Here is a 12766-nt window from a genome sequence, read left to right on the forward strand (position 1 = left end):
TATTGACCAAAACAAGGAAAACATTTACTTACCATGAACTATTCTCCGATCACTGGATATGCATCTGGGCACAGGACTGATGATTGGGTTGTTGGTTGTAGCTTAAAGGACCACTCTAGGCACCAAGACAACTTCATTTCAATGAAGTTGTCTTGGTGCCAGGTACCTCTAGTTTTTTTTTTTTTTTTTTTTTTTAAATACACTGCCGTTTCAGAGAAAAAGCAATGTATATTTTTTTTCCCTATTCCCACCTACAGTGGCTGTCTCTGAGACAGCCACCTGATGGTGCTTCCTCAATCCTCACTGTTAAAATCACAGTGAGCTGACGTCAGACGTCCTCTTGGACGTCTAACGTCATTCCCTCTAATGCAGGCAGCTCAGATGTGAGCGTGCCTGCATTAGAGACTATGCTGAGATGTGAACGCGCCGAGCGCGTTCACATCTCAGTTTTATTCCTCGGAGGCCAGTGTGAAAACGGAGTACAGAAGAAGAAGCAGCATCTCCCCTAACGGAATCTGGCTGCAAATTGACTGTAAGTAAACTTTTATCCTATTTGTATTTTATTATTAATTTAATGTCTTTGTATTGTTTTTATTTTTTAATTTTAGTTAGTCATTTGTTTAATCTTTACTTTATCTATTTGCATCATTTAAAAGAATCTATATTTGTTTACATATGACATGTAATCTATTTTACTATTTTAACTTATTTTTGTTTACATTTTGCTATTTAACCCCTTCAGGACGGAGTCAATAGTGCACGTTCTGATCAAAACAAAACGTAAACAAAAACTGGAATTTGCGCTACATGTCTGTTCAACTGTAGTTCCCCTCTTTCAAATTATATACACCCACACTTATTATATATAATTTTGTTCAGGAGAAACAGGGCTTTAATTTACCATTAACTATTCATATATGGAACATAATTCATTATGAATAAAATTTTAAAAAAATGTGAGAAAATAAGATTTTTTTAAAAATTTGTATTTCCGTCTGACATTTTAGCTGTGAATGTCATAATACTGTTAGGTGTTACTGCACAAAAATGCACATATTGGTAATCAGCGATGTCTCACGAGTACAACAGTATCCCCCATTAACAGGTTTTATGGTGTTTTGGAAAGTTACAGGGTCAAATATAGAACCTTCCATTTTCAAATAGAAATTTGCCAGATTGGTAATGTTACCTTTGAGACGGTGTGGTAGCCCAGCAATGAGAATTACCCCCATAATGGCATACCATTTTAAAAAGTAGACAACCAAAGGTATTGAAAGTGGGGTATGTTTAGTCTTTTTTAGTAGCCACTTAGTCACAAACACTGGCCAAAGTTAGCGTTCATATTTGTTTTTGTGTTTAAAAAAGCAAAAAACGAATATTTGGCCAGTGTTTGTGACTAAGTGGCTACTAAGAAAGACTGGACATACCCCACTTGCAATACCTCGGGTTGTCTACTTTTGCAAATGGTATGCCATCATGGGGGTAATTCTCATTCCTGGGCTACCATACGCTCTCAAAGGCAACATAACCAATCTGGCAAATTTCAATGTAAAAAAAATGAAATGCAAGCCTTATATGTGACTCTCTAACTTTCCAAAACACCATGAAACCTGTACATGGGGGGTACTGTTATTCTCGGGAGACTTCACTAAACACAAATATTAGTGTTTTAAAACAGTAAAACATATTACAACAATAATATAGTCCATAAAAGTGCTGTTCGTTTGTAAAAAATGCAAAAAACTTCACTTTTACTTAAAATATCATCGTTGTAATACAATTTACCAATTTGAAACACTAATATTTGAGTTCAGCGAAGTCTCCCGAGTAAAACCGTACCCCCGATGTACAGGTTTTATGTTGTCTTGGAGAGTTACAGGGTCAAATATAGTGCTTGCGAATTAAATTCTCTGCACTTTCTCCCTGTGTTGTCAGGCATGTCAATCAAATTTTAATTAATCAAATCACCTAATTATGTTAAAAGATTACTTAAATATACACGTAGAATTTTAATACATATGCATTTATAGGTATTTAAATTCTACGTGTATACTAATGTAATATTTTATGTAATTATATGTATTTATCTATATATATATATTTGCGGTTATTTGCATTTTATATATAGATAGATATAGATAGAATGTCATTCTAAGTGTATTTTGTTACCAATATATATATATATATATATATATATATTAATAACAAAATACAGTTAGAATGAAATTACATATGTATATATAATTTATATTAAATTTTGTTTCAATATTTTATTTATTCATTTTATTATTTTATTTATTTATTATTGTAATTATACGTATTTATATATAATATATATGTGTATATATCTATTATATATATATATATATATATATATATATATATATATATATATATATATTATATGTATATTATATATATGTAACGTCATTCTAAGTGTATTTTGATACTAATATATGTACTTATATTAGTATTAAAATACACTATGTATGACTTTAAATATATATAATATACATATATATTTATATTATATATATATATATATATATAAATACATTTGATTTATTTTAAAACATGTCTAATTAATTTTTTTTTTATACTTCCCACCACCCTGATATTTTAGACAGTCCCCCTGCTGGCAGATCCACAGCCAGCTATAGGGGGCCATGTGATCGCTCTTTGAGAGCGATCACATTGCTCCCGGGGGCCTGATTTGCCGTGGGGGGGCTGCCTGGGCTGTGAGGCAGTCCTCCCGAAGCGGAGCGCCGGGAAGGTAAGTATCCCGGGCGCTCCAGGGCTTAAAGCCGTTACGGCGTGCTATGCCGTCACAACGGCTTTAAAGCCCACTTAAACCGTGACGGCATAGCACGTCGTAACGGCGGGAAGGGGTTAATTTTATATATATTTGTTTTTATGTGTGTACATATGTATTTGTTTATATATGTTTTTTTTATATATTTTTTTTATATATGTATTTTTAAAAATATTTTCTGAGATATTTTCAATCTATTTATTAATTGTATTAGTATATGTAGTTGTATGTCTGCATACATTGTTTTCATTTAATAGTTTACATATGTCGCACCAAAAACAATACATTACAGACATACAGTCGTGTGTGTATATATATATATATATATTACAACAAATTAATTTTTAAAATAATATTTATCTTCTTTTCAATTTCAGAACGCAGATTTACGAATCGTTCAAAGCGCAATCGCATTTGTGAAAAATTCAAAGTGGTTACGGTAAGTTTTAATTTGTCTATATTTTGGGGTAAAGTTTGCCTGGCTCTCTTTGTCTTAGTGTATGCTTATACATATAGGATAAAGAGATATCTATGCAAAAGGTTCTGGTGCTGAAATACATTTCTCTATATTGCCACAGTTTCACTGTTGCTCAGCACGTGAAAAGTGCTGCCCTGAATTTTTACTTTTCCTTTCTTGGGGCGGCATTTTTCGCCTGCTGGCACACAGTCAAAATCATGTTTACGTATCCAACTAATCTTAAACATGAATTTTAATTTCTTTTAAATATAATATTGTTTTGTTTTTATTTTCAGAGAATTGTCTTGCGTCATCAGAATCAGCATTGTGCGTGACTTTGATCAAGGTAGGCAATGTTTTTGAGTGGCAACATTTATTAAAAATTTGACAGAATGAAACCTAAATTACATACCTCCAGAAACACACACAAACCACACACTCTATGCATTCATTATATACACACTACACAAATGCACACAACTCCGCTGTATAAACACACTGCATCTAGTACATGTGTCATGTATATTTTGTGCATTTACCTTTCAAAATTTTTTTTATTTATAATTTTGAAATCGTAAATGTACCGAATATCGGTAAGCTGTGGCTATTCGCATTAAATGACTCTAGGCACCCAGGCCACTTCAGCTTAATGAAGTGGTCTGGGTGCCAGGTCCAGCTAGGGTTAACCCATTTTTTTATAAAAATAGCATTTTTAGAGAAAATGTTATGTTTATAAATGGGTTAATCCTTCCCCCAAATCCTCTAATGGCTGTCTCATTGTCAGCCGCTAGAGGCGCTTGTGTGCTTCTCACTGTGAAAATCACAGTGAGCGAACGCAAGCATCCATAGGAAAGCATTGATAATGTTTTCCTATGCGACCGGCTGAATGCGCGCGTAGCTCTTGCCGTGCATGCGCATTCAGACGACGGGGAGGAGGAGAGCTCCCCGCCCAGCGCTGGAAAAAGGTAAGTTTTAAACACTTTCCCCTTTCCAGAGCCGGGCGGGAGGGGGACCCAGAGGGTGGGGGCACCCTCAGTGCACTGTAATGCCAGGAAAACGAGTATGTTTCCCTGGCACTATAGTGGTCCTTTAAAGATTATAGATTATCGGTCTTTGCTTTAAAACGTGTGTTTGTACTACTAACGCTACAGTGCCCTAATATACATTTAGGTGACTACGGACCACACGGTCACAAACATTTTTATTGCAAAGTTCTTAGCGTAAACGTTTTTAAGTGTACCTCAGCGCTGGTCTGCTATGTTGCCTACCGCAATGTCATCCTGCAGGGTGTGCCAAATGTGCCTGCATGTCCTGTGCCGCTCACTGAGTAAAGGACCACTATAGGCACCTAGACCACTTCAGCTTCAAGAAGTGGTGTGGGTGCCAGGTCCACCTATGTTTAACCCTGACTGCTGTAAACATAGCATTTTCAGACAAACTGCTATGTTTATAAATGGATTAATCCATACTCCATTGGCTGTCTCTTGACAGCCGCTAGAGGCGCTTACGTGACTCCAGCGTCCATAGGAAAGCATTGTGAATGCTTTCTTATTGAGTGGCTGAAAAATTCAACAAAAGACGAGTAGAAGAAGTAGGAGAGGAGGAGGAGGAGAGCTTCCCGCCCGGTGCTGGATAAAGAGGTAAGTTTTACCCCTTCCTCACCCTATAGCCCGGCGGGAGGGGGACCCTGACGGTGGGTGCACCCTCCTGGCACTATAGTGCAAGGAAAAAGAGTATGTTTTCCTCGCACTATAGTGGTCCTTTAAACCTCTCTCATAGTGAAGCATTGCTGATTGCATTCCTATAGTTAACTTATCTGACGTTGTAATCCGTGAGAATGTCCAACGTCAGCTAAGTGCTATTTACTTTACTTGTAAATGTAAATCTCATAAGCTCCTCTACTTGCTGCACTGTATATGTATGTTAAAGGACCACTCTAGTGCCAGGAAAACATACTAGTTTTCTCTGGAAAGTGGAAAAGGGGTAAAAATTACCTTTTTCCAGCTCTGGGCGGGGAGCTCTCTGCCTCCGACCCTCCTCCATTCCGCCCCATCGGCTTAATGCGTACGCGCGGCAAGAGCTGCGCGCGTATTCAGCCGGTCGCATAGGAAAGCATTATCAGTGTTTTCCTATGAACGCTTGCGTGCTCTCACTGATTTTCACAGTTGAGAAGCACGCAAGCGCCTCTAGCGGCTGTCAATGAGACAGCCACTAGAGTATTTAGAGGCTGAATTTACCCATTTATAAACATAGCATTTTCTTTGAAACTGCTATGTTTATTAAAAAAAATGGGATAACCCTAGCTGGACCAGGCACCCAGACCACTTCATTTATCTGAAGTGGTCTGGGTGCCTAGAGTGGTCCTTTAATTTGCAAAGATTAACATAACACAATCTAAAATAAATTAAACTAACATATTCTAAATTATGAAAGATATATTTAATATATTTAAAAAAAACCAAAACAATTGGGGTGGTGTTTTATTAAGTTTTCAGTGGTACAGAGTAATTGTTAACAGTAGAATAAGAATACATGAATGTGTGCAAAAATTTTGAACACGAGTGATATCGTTTTTTTTGTGAATCGCACATTTTACAGTCACAATTGGTACAGGTGTTTCATTACGTGACATATATGTAGTCTTCAATGCCTGTATATTTATGTGTTCGTCGTCCATTTTTGAGTTGACTAAATTGAAAAAATTATTATAGTTTTAATTGTCAAAATGAACAATGTCAAAAAAATTTCAGTATTAATTAAGAGAAGTGTTGGCGCCAACAATCACACTACATTTTATTCTTATTTTCTTTTGTCATCCCTTTTATTGTTTTAAAAACATAGACAAAATGCCAAAGTGTTTAGTTGTAGGCTGCAGAAACAGTCACACTAAATATTCACCAGATTGCTCTTTCTTTAATTTTCCAAGTACACCGGACAGAATTAAAGAATGGCTTTTAGCCACAGGTGACGAATTTGTCAACCTAGATGCCTCAATTCAATTAATCATCGAAAAACAAAAAAGTGAGATTTTCAAAATTTGTTCGGACCATTTCACAGCAGATATGATAGTGAAGTCTGAAAGGAGAACACGATTGGTTTTAATGGCAAAACCAACTATTTTTGTAAAAGCTAAAGTTTTACAAACTTTACACGATATGTCTTTAAGGAGAGCAGAAAACATTAGTGATATAGAGGACCTCAGTGCTCCAACAGAGGTTGCTTGCATGCGAACTGAGGAATCAGCAGGCGGCGAGACATCTATTTACGATCACGAATATATATCAGGTTTCCATTACAAATTGGCTTTAGATAAATCATTTAGGAACATAGCTACCAACACCACAAACTTAACAATGATTGCCAAAGGTGTATCAACTTCAAAATACTACGGAAGGCGGAGCAGGTCTACACAAACCCAAAATGTAATTCAAACAAGAGATGTATCCACCAATATAATTGTTTTGACTCGAACAAGGGATGTCTGGACTTGGACTGGTCCTACAGAAGAATTGGCACGATCCATTGACAATTCACCAAACGCTGCAATTGTACAGCAAACAGATACTATAAAAAAGGTTTGCACTATGCCAGGTGCAATGCCAATGGAGACAGAACTACTGTTATCCCCAAATTCACAACAGTCCGTTCCTGTAGAAAATATAGATACGCCATTCTCCAACATTTCTTCAATTACAAGAGTATCGGAAATAGATGCTACTCCAAATGTTTCTGAATTCAATGATCCGATTTACAGTCCTGAAGAAGAAACAACAGATATTGGCGATCTAACATTTTTAATAGAGCCCTCTCCTGAGGATTATGTTTCCGAAAAGAAGTTTATTGTGTTTGAAACTTCTCTCGATTTATTGATCAAAAAGGTTCAAACATGTACTTTTCACGAAACATGTAACGCTCCGATAACAACCACTGAAAAAATTATATCCGGCACTTTGTTAAAAGTATACACTGTCTGTGAATCAAATCATCGTTGCGAATTTTGGAGCAGCCAGCCTATGATTGGGAACCGTTCTTGTGGAAATTTATTAGCAAGTGCATCAATTTTGTTCAGTGGTTCGCACTTTGCTAAAGTTGCGGAATTATTTGCAATTTTTGGAGTGCCGTTTATTTCACAATCCATACATTACATATATCAAAAACAATTTTTATTTCCAATAATTGATCATCATTATAAGAAAGAAAGAAGATTATTAATAGATGGTTTACGTCGAAAAATGGTATGTCTGTCAGGAGATGGGCAATGTGACAGCCCTGGATTTAATGCCAAGTACTGCACGTATTCACTTTTGGAGGAAAAATCACAAAAAATAATAGAATGTAAAACAATTCAAGTGAGTGACGCAAAATCATCCGTTGCTATGGAATCACTGGCATTCAAAAGTTGCATGGACCAAGTACTAGCTGACAAAATTCTAATTTCAATTCTCGTTACCGATCATCATGTAAGCATAAGGAAAATCATGAGAGAGAGATACAAAGCCATTAATCACCAATTCGATATAAGGCACTATTGTAGGAGCATTCGGTTAAAACTTTCAACCATATGTCGCCAAGCGATGTACAAGGAATTGGTTCCATGGCAAAATTCGATAATAAATCACATGTGGGCAGCTTGTTCGTACAGCAAAGGAAATCCAATTTTGTTAAAAGAAAAATGGCTGTCGGTAATGCATCACATTGTAAATGAACATGAATGGGACTCTGCAACACTTTACAAAAAATGTCAACATGCGGAAAATGATCAAACTCTTGAACAGAAATCGTGGTTGAAAAAAAATGGAGTGGCATACTCCAAACTTCAAAGCTTTGTCACCGATTCAAAATTAGAGAAAGACTTTCCACATTTGGTTCATTTTTGCCACACGGGCTCACTGGAAGTCTTTCATAACCTGGTATTAAAATACCGTCCCAAAAGAGTACATTTCACGATGGATGGGATAGTAGCCAGGACACAACTGGCTGTTTTGGCCCACAACGCCAATGTAGGCAGAGAACAGGCTACTATACAGAAAGAACAAGCAGGCACTGGACACATTGGGGACTTGCAGTTCAAACCGTTTTTCTCTAAAAGGAGTAAAAAATGGAAAATAAAGAAAAAATATGAAAAAAACACTATTGCCCATATATATCCAATGATGGCTGACGTACTACGAATAGCCTCAGGTGACTAACAAGTTAATTGGGAGTATCAAACAGGGCAACTTCCAATAAACATTGCTTCAACACCTCGCCCACCAACGGAGGTAATGGTTGACCGTCACTTTTCACGTTTACATCCAAGAAGACTTTAAAATGTTCAAAAATTTATAATTTGTGTTAGAAATTTTTGGAATGGTGATAAAAATATTTAAAATTCTGTTAATGGTGCTAAATACTTTATTTGTTGTTAATAAATGTTTATTACTTCGCAATTTTTGTACTTTATTCGATAATTATGTACATGTAGACACCCTATTGAAATTAGTGATAGCAGGTTTAAAGGACAAATAATTTTACCCATCACACTGCTGTAAAATTACTTTTAATATTGGAAAAAAAATAATTATATATATATATATATATATATATATATATATATATATATATATATATATATATATATATATATATATATATATTGGTGTTTGTGTTATTTTGTTTATAAAATAAAATTAGTAGATGAAAGTATCATTAAAATAATTAAAAATGCAATATTTTTTTAACATTTTTTAATATATTAATATAACACAAATAACATTTTTTATAACAGTTTACATTGTACAACAAAAATAAATTAACAAATTAAATTTTTTAAACATTATATACAACAAACAAACAATGTTGAATAGTTAACACATTTTGATAAAGTAAAACAATTGCAAGGCTACGTACTGTCTACTATACAAGTTCAACAGCTATAGGGTCATCATCCGCATATCTGAAACCCATGTATATCGCATCAGGTGCAGGAAAGTGTGACCTAATCAGTTTTACTGTGCATGAGGGTATAGGACGCCGCCTTTTGGGTCCCAGGTATCCGTACACCCACATTGTGAAGGACCTGTAGGCAGTTTTTCGGTAGTCACTGTGACCAAAAAAAAAATAAAGGAAACATTTTACATTGCATATAAATAACCAAACAAAAAATGATTGTCAATGGAGTATAGAATAAAAAATATTAAATTATGAATATAAAATTTAGCATCCAAAACTGTAGAAAGTAAGTAAAACAAAACATAACCAATTGTAGTATTAGAATACTAAAAACAAAGGAGCACTATAGTGACAGGAAAACAATCTCGTTTTCTTGGCATTATAGGGTCATTAGTGTCCCCCCCCAGCCTCAGTGCCCCCCCTCATGATGTGCTGAAGGGGTTAAAACACCTTCAGACACTTGACTTTCTCCAGCACCTAGCTCATTCAGTGCTGGTGACCTCTCCTCCTTCGGCCAATGTCCGCATTACTCCATGTTTTCCTATGGACGTCAAGCGTTGTGAGAATTGAGGAAACTCCTCCAGCGACTGTCAGTGAGACAGCCACTAGAGGCTGGATTAAACCTCATTGAAAGCTAGCAGTTTCTCCTACACTATGTTTGGAGCTGCAGGGTTAAAATTAGAGGGACCTGGCACCCTGACAACTTCATTGACTTGGAGTGGTCTGTGTGCCAGGTCCCCCTAGTTTTAACCCATTTCGGTGTAAACATAGTTTCATAGAAACTGCTGTGTTTCACTGAGGGTTAATCCAGCCTCTAGTGGCTGTCTCACCGACATTCGTAAGAGGAGCTTCCACAATTCTAACTGAGTGAGAAGACGCTGTACGTTCATAGGAAAGCATGGAGTAATTCTTTCCTATAGGCTGTTTTCCGAATGCGCAACGCTATAGACATGCATGTGCATTGGTAGCGGACGTTGGCAGGAGGAGGAGAGGTCACCATCACCGGGGGAGCACAACACTGGACAAAGGCTAGTGGCTGACGATGTTTTAACCCCTTCAGCCCAGCAGGATTGGTTCCCAAGAGGTTGGGGGGGGTGACCTAACGACTATATAGTGCCAGCAAAACAAGGTTTTTTTTTGTGTGTCACTATGGTGCTCCTTAGGAGATTAATTTTGCTTCATTTTTTTCAAAATACATGACCGTTTTAAAGAACAATGCGCTGTATTTAGATTTATGATAGACTCACCTTTCCTGCATTTGTTCCGGAGAATGGAATCTAGCGGATTAACATAGCTGAGACCATAACGGTATAGAGACAGCACGTGTTCCCGTGAAGATAATTGCTCACGTAGATATGGAAGATTGCAAATGTGTTGTTCATTCAACATATCGACAATGTTCTCTATCTCCCTGCAGCATAGACTTTCTTCCTCACTTTGCATTGGCATACAATTGCCACACAGACACCATTCCGATGTTCCAACTCTTGTTGGTGAACCTTGCATATTTTCGTCGTTAATCACTTGCTGTGCAGGTGGATCCCAGTCCATACTTTTTAAAATATCAGGATCAACTGCATGTCGATGACGGTCGTCAAAATATTCTGACAGCTATAAATATATGTAGCATTTTTTTTTTTTTTTTTTTTTAATATGTATTAGATCTTCATAAACACAATAACATTTGTATGAATCCTATTCTGTATTGAATAAATTATGACAGTTAGAGGACCACAATAGTGTTATGAAAAAAAAAAAATGTTTTCTTGTCAATATAGGGCCATTAGGTCCACCCCACCCTCAGGGTCCCACTCCCGCAGGGCACTCGGGGTTAAAACCCCTTCAGCCACTTTTCTTTATCCAGCACCGTGCTCCCTCGCGATGGTGAACACTCCTCCTACTGACATCATTGCCGAATGCGCCTGCGCGGCAACTGCAGTGCACGCATTCAAACCGCCCATAGGAAAACATTACTCAATGCCAGTGATAAGATGCTGCATGTCAATACGTAAGCATTGAGTAATGCTTTACCATGTGCGTTTAGAATGCTTGCGTTGCAATTGCGGCGCATGCGCATTCGTCAATGATGTCGGCAGAAGGAGTGTTCACCATAGCCGAGGGAACACGGTGCTGGAGAAAGGTAAGTGGCTGAAGGGGTTTTAACCCCGAGTGCCCTGCAGGAGTGGGACCTAGAGGTTGGGGTGGACCTAATGACCCTATAGCGTTTTTTTGTTCTAGGCTAGGAAACAACTATGTTTACAGTTGCAGTGTTGACACTAGAGCAACCTGGCACCAAGACCACTCCATTGAGCTGAAGTGGTCTGGGTGACTATAGTGGTCCTTTAAAATTCATCAACCATGAAAACATCCATCAGGCAACCTAATGTAACTGAATTGAGATTAATGCAGTGGTCCAGTCCTTTTTATCCATCCATGCAAAATATTACCCAATGATTATCTCATTACTTAGAAAATCGTCTAGATTTATGAGATCCTTTTTTTTTTGGTAATTGATATTACTAAAATAGAGTGAACATGAAAAATGTAAGTCACTTATGAAAACTTACCATACGTTGGATGTCCGCATCATTTGGACCTGTTGAATCTGAACTATTTCCACTTGCCATTTTTTTTACTTAGCTTTTAAAAAAGAAGAAATCAATGCAAATAAGCAGAAGAAGAAGAAACATTTCTAGTACATTATATAAATTTAATTTTTTTTGTTTTTATTACGACAGACATTATGTGTTGCTGGCATCATGTGAGTGGACGAGATGATCAATAAAGAGTCCAGTCCTCACATTTTTGAATAGGCAGGTAAAACAATTTAAAAAAATTAATTAAAGGACCACTATAGTGCCTGGAAAACTTTTTCCTGGCACTATAGTGCCTTGAGGGTGCCCCCACCCTCAAGGTCCCCCTCCCGCCGGGCTGGATGGTGAGGAAAGGGGTTAAACTTATCTGTTTTCCAGCACCGGGCGGGGAGCTCTCCTCCTCCTCTCCGCCTCCGATCATCCTCTTTGTCTGAATGCGCATGCGCGGCAAGAGCTGCGCGCGCATTCAGCCTGTCTCATAGGAAAGCATTTCCAATGCTTTCATATGGACGCTTGCCTCTTCTCACTGTGATTTTCACAGTGAGAAGCACGCAAGTGCCTCTAGCAGCTGTCAATGAGACAGCCACTAGAGGATTTGGAGGCTGGATTTACCCATTTATAAACATAGCAGTTTCTTTGAAACTGCTATGTTGATATAAAAGAAAGGGTTACTCCTAGAGGGACCTGGCACACAGACCACTTCATTAAGCTGAAGTGGTATGGGTGCCTAGAGTGATCCTTTAATAAAGTTAATTAGAGGATCACTGTAGTGTCTGTAAAACAAAGCTGTTTTCATGACACTATATAATCTTTGGTGGAACATCTCCGTCAGGGTCCACCTCCCGTGGCGCTGAAGGTGTTAAAACCACTTCAAAAGCTTAGTTAAATCCAGCGCCGGGCTCCCTCGGCGCTCGTTATCTCTCCTACCCCACTGAAGTCAGCTCATGAGTGGTGCGTAATGCGCATGCCCTG

At 37.4% G+C, this 12766-nt stretch overlaps 1 protein-coding gene across 1 annotated transcript in view; it reads left to right on the plus strand.

The window, feature by feature from the left end:
• FOXRED2 (FAD dependent oxidoreductase domain containing 2) overlaps window positions 1–12766 on the plus strand; it is an 80322-nt gene that overhangs the window by 5298 nt on the left and 62258 nt on the right. The window lies entirely within an intron of this gene.

This window comes from Pelobates fuscus, chromosome 7 (genome assembly GCF_036172605.1).
Source record: "Pelobates fuscus isolate aPelFus1 chromosome 7, aPelFus1.pri, whole genome shotgun sequence".
NCBI classification, from domain to species: domain Eukaryota; kingdom Metazoa; phylum Chordata; class Amphibia; order Anura; family Pelobatidae; genus Pelobates; species Pelobates fuscus.